The sequence below is a fragment of the Manacus candei genome, unplaced genomic scaffold (assembly GCF_025592945.1).
Source record: "Manacus candei isolate 608988 ecotype Guabito, Panama unplaced genomic scaffold, ASM2559294v1 h1tg000049l, whole genome shotgun sequence".
Lineage (NCBI taxonomy): Eukaryota > Metazoa > Chordata > Aves > Passeriformes > Pipridae > Manacus > Manacus candei.
Window position 1 is genome coordinate 26,690,757 of NW_026138097.1, and position 13,613 is coordinate 26,704,369.

Genomic DNA, 13,613 nt, shown 5'->3' on the forward strand with positions numbered 1-13,613 from the left:
TCTTATCTACAGTACTTTCAAATTGCAAAGTCTACCCTGGAAAGTTCAACCTCTGAAGTTAAGTGAGAATTTAAACTAGTATAAATACTCCCTTTTTCTTTGAACAGTTCCAGTGGTCTTCAGTATAGTTATTTTGATTTGCAAATATTGGTGAAATTTGTGGATTTGTTTGCGCAGTCTGCATTTTTGTTCCTCACAAGTTATCTTAGTTTGCAGCTGATATTCATTTTAAGTGCTGATGAATACACTTTGCTTAAATATTAATTGGAGAAAGTCCAAAGAACACATCTCAACTGAAAAAAAGCTGACAGTTTAAAATCCTGACCCAATTAAAACTTTTAAATTAAACATGTTGGTTAGTGTAATATGAAGAAGAATTTTACTTTGCAGCAAAAACTTATTAGATGAGACAGAAAATAAATTCATGTGTCAGTCAGCATGACAAGAACAAATTCTGTGTAACTGAGATGCTGATGTTCATTTTCCCTGCCATGTCGTGTGTGATGCTTTAAGCAGACTGTGCTGTTCAGCCTAGGTAAAGTGCAGAAGGAGTATGCATAACTCCAAGGAAACCTTTCCTATCTGTTTGTGTTTGTTGTTTTCCCTGCAGTTTTAAACCAACTCCCAAATGATAGATATAGGACAATTGACAGGCATTAGGAGCTTGTATAGAAAGAGCAGAGAAATAATGAACGAGCAGAACTGTTTTCATTTGGAAACTAGAATGTGCAGGGTTTACAGGTGGCTGTGGGATATTCTTTGTTATCTGATCATGCAAAGTGGATCAACAGGAAAGAACTGATAGCAGGGCTCCAAAGGGCAATGGGTTTCAGTGAGTACAGGAACAGGGCTGACAGTGATGCTTACTTACACAAGGGTAGCGTTGTTACTGTGGGTTTTAATCTGAGTTACATGCATGAATACAGATGTCACTAGGAAAGAATTCAAAATGTTCAGGTTGCCAGACGTCGTGAAAGAAATTAACAAGGGGCGATAATGTGATTGGTCACATGTTTGTTCTCAAAGTATTTTTTCCCAAGACAGCATTAACCTGGGTCATTCATGCTGCACAGAGTGGAGGGTGTCCATGATTATTTTGACTTCCCAATGTTCAATATCATGGAGCACTCAATTCAGAGCAATAATCATGATCTATGCTTTTTCTTATCCATGTATCCAATTACCATTCATTAGCTTTGGATTTGAGACTGGTTTATGTATGAAACTATAAGCATATATAAGAGAATATGTGCCTGTGGGGTGCCACAGTTTGTCCTTGCCTTTTGAAATGTTCAGAAAAAAAGGATGAAAGTAACACTTTCTCCGAAGAAGCTGATGCTTTGCACAGACATCACTAGAGGAAGGCAGAGCCAGGCTGCAGATATACCAATGAAGGGGAGGGTTACCTCCTAGATTTCATTTTTAATGATTGGATTCTAAGCTAAATTTAGAGAGCCTGCTTTATTACAGGCTCTTCAGACACTGTCTAAAGGTCAGTTAACTGCTACAGACAGCTTGGTAGCTAGGATTTTGTATAAACTCCTGTTTACCAAATTCTTATGCTTGTCAAATGCAATTGAGATTGAACTTCCTTTGGATATTTGTCCAAGAAAAGTGGTTTTTTAGCATAAAAATTAATATTAAAGTTGTTGCTATGACCAATACCAGAGAAAAATACAGAGTTTTGTTGATAGAAATTAAGTAAATTGGAGAAGATTAAAGAGACAAGAATAAAGAGGATAGTATGGGGTATCAACAGTGAACAGAGTGGGGTGGCAGGATAGTAAAGAAAGGGACAAGGAGATGTGGACAGACGGAAACAGAAAAGGTCTACAGAAGTAGGATAAAAGAAAGTAGGCAGTAGGGACTGTGAGGAACTAGTGACTGGACCCTACTATCTGAAAATGCTCAGTAAAAGCCACATGTGTCTCTTCCAGTGATTTGCTTAAACAGAGAGGAGCAGTCTGTTGTGAATATTACTGTTACCTGAAATGATAGAGGTCTGTGCCATGATATTAAAAATCCATCTCCATTGATAAGAATTACTAGAACTGGCTTTTATACGATCTGGAAAAGGGTATGCAAATTACTGCATGGGAAAAATACTAAGCCTGTAAAATCAAACTTCTGTCAACCATGCCAGAAATATAGTTAGCTGTACTGTTTTAAGCTGATCATCTGTAACATGCATTATCATACTTTCTAGATATAGCATAATATGACCTTTTTCCCCTTCAATGGGTTCATGAGTTTGCCTAACATGAATTATGCCACCTTTCATGACTCTCAGGGTTTTTTCAATACACTGAGAAGTATTAGTATTTTTAGATGACTATTGATTTCTTATACTGTAGCACAAATCTGAGACAAATTTCTTTACTGAATAATATCTTGAATTGCACCACAAGATGTTATTGGTTTGAAATAAATTGGAATTGCTGTGTTTTCCTGACAGGACTTAGCTTTAAAAAAGGAAAGTCATTCATAAAAAAGTAAACGTATCTCATAAAATTACTCTTTCAAAAGTTCATTTGATGTTTTCAAACTACCATGTTCTGTAGGCGTATGAAAGGATCTAGAGAGCTTGTAGGGATTTTGTAAAGTACCGGCTTAAAAATGAGCTAAAGAATGCTTAATGTCTCAGCTTTCTCACTGATTAATGTGTATTTTTAGTGGCTCCCTGTCTTTTAACTAATTAAAACTATGTATTAAACTTTGTATAGTTGACATACTGCAAATAACATATGTAACATATTAAAGTTAATGAAGAGGGAATTGTTGATTAATAGTTTATAAATGGCACCAATAAATAAATGTCAAAAGGACACTGCTCTCAGTTATATAAATTATTCTTTAGCTTGAAGACTGCTGATGTTGCTAATATAGCCCATTGTTGAATCCCTGCTACAAAGTTTTTAGTACCTCTGACTTTCATTAGTCCAAAATCCTTGAGTGGTTCTTAATCACGCTGCCAATTTTTAAGCAGCTTTGAGACACCAATAGAAATTACTCCTTTTAAACCCACTAAGTCCTGACCTGTAGTTCTTAACCTATCCCTCCTTAGACACAACCACTGTTGATTTTAATGTATGTGCAAGCAAGTTCTAAATTCAAATTCAGCATCCCTAGAGAGGTAAAAAGGTCAGTTTCACCCCCCGCCATCACTACCCCAGTGGTACAAAACTTCAAAAAGGGGAAATATGTGAAAATTAGGAATTTGTTATATTGAACCTAAAGTGAGTAAATCTTCTCAGGATACAAGGAGGTTACTGCAGGGCTGCATACTGGAAGCCCAGCACTGTGTACCACCTGTTAAGAAGGCTTGAATAAGGGTAAAAAGGAAGCAAGCATGTCTAATCAGCACAATAACTAGGTTATTAGAATAAGAAGACATCTTTCAAAAAGCTGGAATTGTATCCAAATGAGGAAAACACAAAGGATTTTAAACCCTGGCAGATTAATTGTATAAATGCAATAGTGCATGTCAAAATAGAGCTCAAGGAACAATGAGCTAAAAGGATCAAATGAATATTAAATATTCTCTCAGACATGTGAAGTGCAGGAAGCATATCGGAGAGGCCTTAGAGCCAAATGGTGATTATGGCATTGAAGGAGCGCTGAGAGGGCAAGAACACTGCTGAGAAGCCCAATGAATTCTTTTCTTAAGCTTTCACCATGGACTAAACTGGAGATCTATGTTAGATTCTTTTGGAGAGAGAAGATGTTCCTCAGAGAGTACATCCGACACTGAAGAGGCTAAAGAGGCTGTGGAAACATTAAAAATGGAAGTATTAACTGATGATGGACAGTGCTCATCCACGTGCTTTAAGAGAAATCAAGGAAATTGCTGAACTGACAATGTGTAACTTTGTCGTTTAAACCTATTCTAGTACACAAGGACTGGACCGAAGGCAAATGTTATCCCAACCTTTAAAACAGGTTCCAGAGAGAATGAGGGAAACTACACATATGTAGCACAACATTTAAAGCCACCAAGGTAGTAGAATTGTGAGAAATAATTGGTTAGTGGACATGTGGATATATGTTATCTGTGTGGGAAGATGGTCGGTTCATAATCGATCACATCAGTTTCCTTTAAATCTCTTGCGAATCCAAAGAGTCATGGGGTAAGACATGGATTGGCTAGGAGATGAGATGCAAGAGGTGAAGGAAAATGTCAATTACTGCATTTCAGAGAAGTCACCAGAGTCTCTGGAGGTCCATGCCCAAACCCGTGCTGCTGAAATGACTGGGGAAGAAGAGGACAAGGAAGACAGTGAGTAGTAAGTGAAATGATTCACAGAAGATTTGGGGTTGTTCTGATAGTAAGGGTGAAGGCAACAGTGAAGAATTGTAGAAGTTTTTGGGACTAGTGACTGGGCAATAAAATGTTAGATGAAATTCAATGCAGATAAAGGTAGGGTGGAAAAATTCCATTTTGCGTAAGATAATGAAGTCTGTGCTGACCAGTGATGTTCAGGAGTGAACAGCAATTCAATGGAAAATGTCAATTCAATGTCTATTCAATAGACTTCAAAAAAAGGCAAAATAAGAGGTAAGCATGATTTAGAAAGGAATGAAGGGCAAAACAATAGCATTATTTTGCACGCATAAATGCAGTTGACCATCAGCATTAATACTACATGAACTTCTGCCTCCATTATCATTAAAAAAAATAATAAATCATAGAATCATATAGAATATGCTGAGTTGGAAGAGATCCATCAGGATCATCAAGTTCAACTCCTGGCTCTGTGCAGGAATCACACCATGTGCCTGAGAACATTGTCCAAAGGCTTCTTGAACTTTGTCAGGCTTGGCGCTGTGACCACTTCCCTGGTCACATACACTTCCCTGAGGAGCCTACTCCAGTGCTCAACCACCCCCTGGCTAAAAGACCTCTTTCTGATATCTAACCTAAACCTCCCCTGACTTAGATTCCTGCCATTTCCTTTCACTGGTTATGAGTGACCTGCGCCTTCACTTCCCTTCATGAGGATGTTGAAGACTGCAATGAGGTCTACCCTCAGTCTCCTCTTCTCCAGGCTGAACAAATTAAGCGACCTCAGCTGCTCCCCTCCAGATGCTTCACCATCTTCGTAGCCCTCCTTTGGATGCCCTCTAGTAGCTTAGTGTCTTTTTTATATTGTGGTGAACAAAACTGCACACAGTACTCAAGGTGAGCCTGTAAAAAAAAAAAAAAAAAAGAAAAAAAGGTTTACTAAAAAGGGAAAAGGCCCAAAGAAGATAAACAAGGATGATTAAGTATATGCCAGCATAGGATTTCCTAAAAATATGGGGTGACTAGGAGAATATTTGAAGTAGGAGAATACCTACTCTTCATTAGCATCTGATTATTGCTATTGTTGAAGAGAGGTTATGAAAAAAAAGGACATTTGGTCTATATTGGATTCTCAATGAGCATGCTTCACCGTAGGCTTTCCACTTTAACTATTCTAGGAGGATAAAATATATAGTTGTGATCAACCTCGCTTCTTGGGAGTCTTGAATAAATTATCTGCACTGAAACAAATTTAATCTGTGGTTTATAAAGGATAGTCTTAAAATTAGCGAATCATTCAGACAATATGCTTTATTGTGGTCAAGTCTGCCTAGGGCTTGAAAGAGTTAGATGTGCCTAGTACTACAAAATAGAAATTATACTCATTATTTAACCCTTGCCCGTTACTTATTGTTGCCAAAACAATCATCATTCTTCAATCACAGGTGAAATTGGATCAGCTACATGGTGACAGACAGCTTTATTTGATTTTGGATTTGATGAAAAACATAAGGGCAAATATGCTGATTCATACTAAAAGTGCATCTAATATCTTACCTATGACAGAGGCCAAGAGTGGATGCCTAGGAAAGAATATAATCAAGCATAAGGGATACTTCCTGAAATATCGAGGTCTGCCCTCAGGCAACTTCCCATATGGAAATTGCTCCATGTGTTTTCCCTTCTCTACACCTTTTCCAGTTCTTCTGCATATATTTTGAATGGTAATGGAGCTATATGAAGCTTTGAAAATGTAGATGTACATTTCACAAGAGTATTTAAATGTAGTGACCTTTTGCCCTGTTCTCCATTCGTTACTCAGAATTTCCTAGTATGTGGTTGGTTTTGTGTTTGCTACTGGACACAGAGTCAAAGCTTTCAGGGAAGTATAACCTCTAGGTCTTGTTAGTGGGTGGAAACATTGATTTGAGATCCTACACTAATAGGTATATAAAGTTAGGATGCTCTACATTTATCTGAATTTTATCTGCTATTTTATCACCCACTAAAACTCATAACATCTTTCAGCTAGACATTTCTCTTTATTGTCCTCCACAAATTGCCTCATAATACAATTTTCTTGTCTTATCCTTTGGGTGTCCCTTCATAGTGACCTGCAATAAAAGATGCCTCCAAAGAGAGAATACATGTTTAGAGTCCCGTTTTATTTAATTTAGTCCTAACTCTGCTGCTAATCCCATGCTTTCATAATGCACTTTTTCAGAGGTATTTCCTCAATTGGACATTATACTATGAAACAATAAGCACACATGTAATGTAAAACAACACCATCTACCATTAGTTTCATGCTAAGCAGATCAGCAAATGCTCTGAAATGCTTTCTTTGTGGGAACTCCAGGGATATATTAACTAGAATTAAGATTGTGACCACTTTATTAAGGAAGGAAAAGTTTCAATGGGAGCCTGTGGCATTTTCCACAAAAATTAAATACTTTTTATAATACCATTGTAGGGCAGATCCCTTCGGGTTCACAATACAATCAAAATGAACTGTGTGCTGCTCAATACTGTGTTTCTCACTTCATGATAATGTTCCGTTGTAGCGAACTATGAGAAAAAAACAGTATTTAACATTTGTTAATACCCTCCAAGGACTTTTACAATAAATGGTATTTGATACCATCAGAGGAAAATAAATGTTGGTGCAGCGCGAAACGAAATATATAATCAAATGGAGATCAGAAGCTAAGATTACATACAATTGAAATATTGTTCCGTATGGCTGGCATTAGCTGCAGCTTCCAGGTAACCCAAATTTATCTAAACAAGCACTGCTACAATCTCCTCATTTGCATCAACAATATTGTTTAGGTGACTTCTTGGTAAAAGAGTTCTAGGGCATGAAACCCTTCAAAGACCAACCTAGTAAAAAAGTTCAGAGATTTATTCTCCTTTTAAGATGGAGTGCTTTACTGCCAGACCAAACTGCAAGAAGGGGACTGGTAACATGTGGCTGGAGAATAAGGCAGCATCCATAGCAGTTGACAATATCTCAACATATTCTTGTCATATACTGCATGATTGCAGAAGTGTTTTTACTTTGGTACTTTCCTTTCTTCTGCAACTAATTTGAAATCAGCATTTTCTGTGCATATATAAGAGCACCACATCTACTAAATTCACTTTTCTGACAAAGCAGTTTCTCAAATTTGCACAAAAACAAAGGGCAAATGCTGCGCTTTTCCACCTGTAAAAGTTAAAGGATTTCATTAGCCTTGATGTATTTTCCTTTTTGTTACTCACTTTTTGTAAGCAATATATAATACGCATTTTAAACAAGAATAGTTACCAGGAGCCTAGCAGTTCCATTTTGATGGTTCTGCATTGGAAAGGTATAATTTGCAAGTAAAGGGAGAGGAATTCCACTTGTAAATACTGCACATTCTCAGAACAGTGATCATCTGTAAGAAAGAAAAGAACATTTGGTTAAAAGCTAAGTTAGACTGTAGCCAGAGCTGAAACACAATGCCATCTGTTTGTATCATTCTTCCTGTTGTTGAACTTGTTGAATTTGTCATAAATAACTGCAAAGAGCATGGGCAAAAATAAATTTAAATGATTCATTATATGGCCGCACTGTTTAGCCTTTTTTTTTTTTAGGGCTGTAGAATTTTGCTCCTCTGTACCTACAGCCTGGCTTTAAATCTTGAGATCATAGGCATTGTGAAACTGCTAAACTGAAGTTTTTTTTATTAAAGCTGACTGCTTACTTGTTGTGTCATCAGCGTTTAACCTGGGAGTAAGATTTGTGCATTAGCACTGTACTGTGAGAAATTCTGACAGCAAGCATGGTAAAGACAGGTTTCTTTTATCAATCCATTGAAGATAAATGTAATTGCTGTATTATAAATTTGACATCAAAAAGAAAAACTAAAGAAAGTATAGTTTCACAATCGGTGAGGGAATTGGGATTTCTACTTTTCTTCTGCTTCTGCCAATCTGTTTTGGTACTAAATTGGATGAAAGGCTCAATTTATAGAGAAGTTATATGTAAAAGTGAGACAGTCATAGAATCACAGAGTCATAGAATGGTTTGGGTTGAAAGGGACCTTAAAGATCATCCAGTTCCAACCTTCTGCTATGGACAGGGACGCCTTCTACTACACCAAGTTGCTCAAGGCCCCATCCAGCCTGGCTAATCTCAGTCTCATCTGCTTCTTTACCCTCATTCTTTTCACTTGTTGCTCTCTTATTCCTCTCCTTTAGGTTAGTCTTCTTCACCTCTTGCTTTGAAAAGTGGCTCCTCTTCCCTGTCTCTTGTTCTCATGCCCTTCATTCCCCAAACAACACTGCCTCAGCCTCCCAGCCTGGCTTCAGCACAACTCCCTAAGGACTGCCCACCACACTTTGACATGCAGGAGGAAGTTCCCATGTTGAACTCATTTGTTAAGTACTGGAATACACTTGCTGATGAACAACAGAAACCCGAGGCAAACTGCGCTTCACTGACCTGTCTAAAATAAGTTTACCATAAAGAACAGAGTTAATGAAAAGTCATTTCTAAAGGAGACATCTTCTTCTAAAGGAGAAGATGTTCTATGTATGTTCCCTATACCTCACTGACAAAACTATCCCTGGTTTTCTGATCAGAGATTCCTACAGTGTACCAGGCAGGATGTGCTGTGGGCCAGCCTGAAGCTACAAGGCTGCTCTCCTGCTTGCAGCTGGCTGGCTGGCAGGAGGGTCAGCCTCGGCTCCTCTCCTTCATGACCTTCTTTTCAATTAGTTGCAAAGCTTGGGGAAAGAAAACATTAATAGAAGACTGATCACAGATATTATTTTTTAAAACTCAGTTAGTAGTAAGTTTCTCCACTTAAAACTCACTTGTACAGAAGTAAAATTCCTTACTGAAAAAAAAAATGCAGTTTGGTTCTCTTTTGCCATGAAAGAGTGGATCATAGGAATGTAGGAATGATGTTAATGACATGGTTTACAGTGGGGTTCCCACCGTATCAGACATTTTGCATAGAGTCCCTTTTCAAAACTGCTGCCCTTCTGATAGGAGCAAAATGAAATTAAGGATATTATCTCTCCTCCAAACATCCTGTGTAGCCTCTTGAGTTGGCATCTGAAAATTTCTTATTTGTCATATGTAGTTTTAAAGAGGAGAATGTAAGGAATGGGAAGGGATTCAAACAGGCCTGTATGGATTAAACAACTGTTCATCACTAGTGGAGATTGCAAGAGCAGGACTTCCAGCCTTGAGCTCCTAATAGTTGTAGAAAACAGTTTTGAAAATTAAATATAAGAAAATCCCTAAATGTGGTAAGCAATACTGGACTTTGCCCAGTCAGGATTTATGGTTTTCTACATTATCTGTTTAACAGAGTATGTGTCTTCTTCACCAAGCAATTTCCATCCAGCATGGTAATTTATTTAAACTGTAACATACTGTAAAATCATTTTGAAAGAAAAACATGATATCTCTCTATAAACAGTATGAACAGCTAAATTTACTTTGAAGTTTGTACCTAATTTGTGGTGTGAACTTCATCTCTGGCCACTGACTCTTGGAAGTCCTTTCTTTCATAATGAGCTTTCTATCAGATCTCTCCATCTCAGCATTTGTGACTCCTAACCTTCCTGCAAATAAACAAACACAGAACTCATCTTTTTTTATTCCTCTGGCCTCTACTTGTTCTTTAGGCCCCTCTTTTTCACCCTTAGCGGCATCTTCCAGTGCTTATGACTTTTATGTTATCGGTCTTAATTTGCTCATAAAGTCCAGTCAGGAACTCTTTTTACCTGGTGCCATGTACTAACACTGGTGTTTAGAGTCAAATTTTCACTATGAGAGTACATTTTGCTGTGTAACAGAACAAGAATTCTAATACCAATGTTCTGTTAGTAGCCGAAATAAATATTCTGAGTGAGTTTTCCACGTTTGCCTCAACAGTTTAGGCTTTTTTTTAGCAGTGGTCTTATCTGATTTTTAGGCCTGAAGTACAGATCTCTTCTATGAATTTTCATAATGCTAAATTAAATATGTATATGAAGTTTATATCCAAATCTGAAGTCAATGAGGTTAAGGAAGACATTTATTTACATAATACCCAGGAATTAAAAGAAGAACCAATACTTTCCTATAGTTATATCTCTGTGTGACTTGGTCCTTTTCAACACTCATATATCATATTTGCTCAAGTTTTATTTTGGAAACACTAATCATGACAAATTGTTGAGTCTTTCCAGTGAAACCTTTTAGAGGCTAAAGTATATCATCACCTGAGAGTGAGGGAAGTGTGTTCTTAAACATGTATTTTGTAAAATGGTAAAAACCTGTAGGGTTCCTATAAACTGTAATTTATGCTTGCATTAAGAAGTTAAGGTTAAAATACTCACTAAAGCACTTGTTTTACTAAAACTGACAAGATCTATTTTAAATATGGCATTGCTTGTGACAGAGTTAACTGCAGAATGTACTCCAGCATTTTTTCTCACCCACTTACTGGATACAGATCTATAAATCATTTACCAACTGCTGATAGCATAGGTGAGTTGTCTTTTTGATAGGAAAGTTTACTCAAATGTCATTAATATAAGAGAATCACTGTGAAGACCATAGGCCACTAACTCCAGCTGCTGAGCATGTGCCTGCGTTCGGGTCTGTAAAAGTTTATGAGAGTTTTGTTCTACCAGTCCTATTCATGTAGTGTTTTCATTCAAAATTTGAATGATAGAAAGAAAAGCACAAATCATTAATGCTTCTCAGGACTCCTTTGTGACAGGCTGTCTATATTGAAGCGACTTCTGTGGAGACCATATATGTAGACCTGACCAAACTATCTATAAACTAGTTATTATGGCCTGTGAGCACCACAGCAGCTTAGGACTGCACTAGATATAAAACGCATTAATTCTTCCCCTACTTACATAGCTTTTCAAGCGAATATTTCAACCCAGGTCAAATCTTGCAGTTCCTCTTGACCAGACTAGCACAAAAAGTTGAGGCAGTATTCATGGTGAAGACATCCTCTGATTTTTAAGTCGAACAATCCCAATTCTAGAACTGTTGTGTAGAGGATAGAAGTCCACTGGTATCAAACAAAGGGCCAGTGTCTTCATCATGTGTGGTGTAAGGAGCCTTGAACAAGCTGGGAAGGCTAACGTATCCCAGAAGCTCTGGGAGTAATGTAACTCCTCTGGAGTTGCGCTGACTGGAAGCAAAGCAAACCTGCTTCTTGTACATGAAGTCTCTTGGACCTCAAGGACAGAAATGCTCCAACCCATAGGTACTGCTTCCTTTTCTGGAGACTGCCTCTAGGATACACAGGCCCTACTCTATCATGCACTTACATGCCCTTGGAGAGCTTTTGTACAAAATTCCAATCCTCTCAGTCCTTGCCTTGCATTAGCTTAAAGGCATAGAAATCACAAATATAAATTTCCTGCAGACCCTTGTCAAGTATAATAGAAGAATATCTTGACAGACATTTCCTATTTCCTGCAGTAAGGGGAATCAGATACAATATGAGCTTAACTACCTTCTGCAAAACTTCGTCATAAATACTTTATGTCATGTTGCTCTAGTTGTCCTAAATAGTCTTAAAATTCACTCCTTGAAGTGTTTTTCAGTCTTCCAGTTGTGTAGCATTCTTTTTGAGAGAGGATGATGAGGTGAGGTTGTACCCCCAGTTTATGAAGAACTGTGTCTCTCTGGCACTATTTGCCCTGTTCCTTGTCCATCTGAATACTCTGGCAATTGCTTTGCATCACTGATGCAAAGACTGTCACCATGCTGTCCTTTCCATGCAGCCAGCTCCCTTTCCTGCAGTTATTTACAAAGATGCAGGCAGGGGTGTGACTGTGCAAACTGCATGGGATAGGGACCAGGATGGCCTCCTTCCTGTAGGGCAGAGATAGCTGTGTTTCAGCTTGAACATTAGAGGAGAAGAATTCTTGTTTCCCAAAACTAGCACAGGCAGCAGTTTCTGGAGAAGGAGGGCTGTGATAGCATCAGGGAGCAAGGTATGACCTATGAAGTTCTTAAATAACTATGCCAGTATATCTTGCTCTCACAGAAACCATGAGGCAGGTTTCATATCACTGAAAGATGCCACTGTCCTTTAGTTGGTTTCTCCTTTCCACTTACACAGTGATACTATTAGAAGACAAAGTGTGGTATCTGAGACCTCTCTATTTACCTCCTCTTTGCCATGATGGAAATTTACCATTAAGTATCATTTCACTTCTCTTCTAGTTAGTTTTGATCAAAAGCAATATTTGACCCTTATGTTACTCAACTTTTCACTCAGCATTCATAGTATTGTACTGATAAATTAAAAACTGTAGAGTTCATGTAGCCACTGCATACCTCATTTCACACTTACAAGTGTGTTGCCGCAGTAGCAAAAGAGGCTTCCAAGAGAGCCAAAGCTGAAAGACAAGTTTTGAGAGAGTAAAAAATCCTGGCACACAGTTCAAAAAATATTGAGTCTGAACATTTCATATGACTTTTAAGTCATGGAACAAGGAATTTAAATTACTGAGGAGACTGTTTACTGAAACATATGACCATTTCAGCCCTTCTCTGGGTATTTTTGTGTGTGAGAGCTCATTGATCAGAACAGAGGGAAGACCAGGTAGGTCTTCCAGATTGGGGAGTGGGCAACGTAGGGGGAGTATGTTACTGCCTATGGGCTGAGGGTGAGGGAGGGGATGAATCCTCCCTTTAATCCATCAAGGAAGTGCAGGGAAGGGAAAGTCTGACATTTCTGGGGGCTGTCAACCTCCCTGTCACCTGCACGGCAGGACATACACAGTCCTGGAGATTTCTGGAGGGTGTCAAGAACAACTTCTTGATGCAGGGCCTGGTTGGACCATCCCACAGGGTCATACTGATGGACTTGCTGTCCCTGATGAGGAGTCACTGCCAGGGGAGGTGGTGATCCACAGCAGCCTTGGCTGTAGTGAGCATGAAATCATGGAGATGAAGATCCTGAGGAGAGGGAGGGAGGAGTGTCAAGGAGCCCAGATGCAGGACACAAGGGGAGCAGCTAGCAGCTTGTCCAGGGAGGGGGCAGCTGGGATGATATGGAAGTAGCTCTGAAGAAGAAAAGAGATTAGGTTAACTTCAATGACTATACAGACCACATTCTCCAGGTGTGAGAATAGTCCAGACTAGTACCTGGAAAAACAAGTAGATATACCAGCATCACATCTCAGCTAAGCCAAGTACCCTGTTTAATATCTTTATCAATGATTTGGACGAGGGGATTGAGTGCACTCTCAGCAAGTTTGCAGATGACATGAAGTGTTGATCTGCTGGAGGTAAGAAGGCTCTACAGAGGGATCTGAACAGTCTACATCA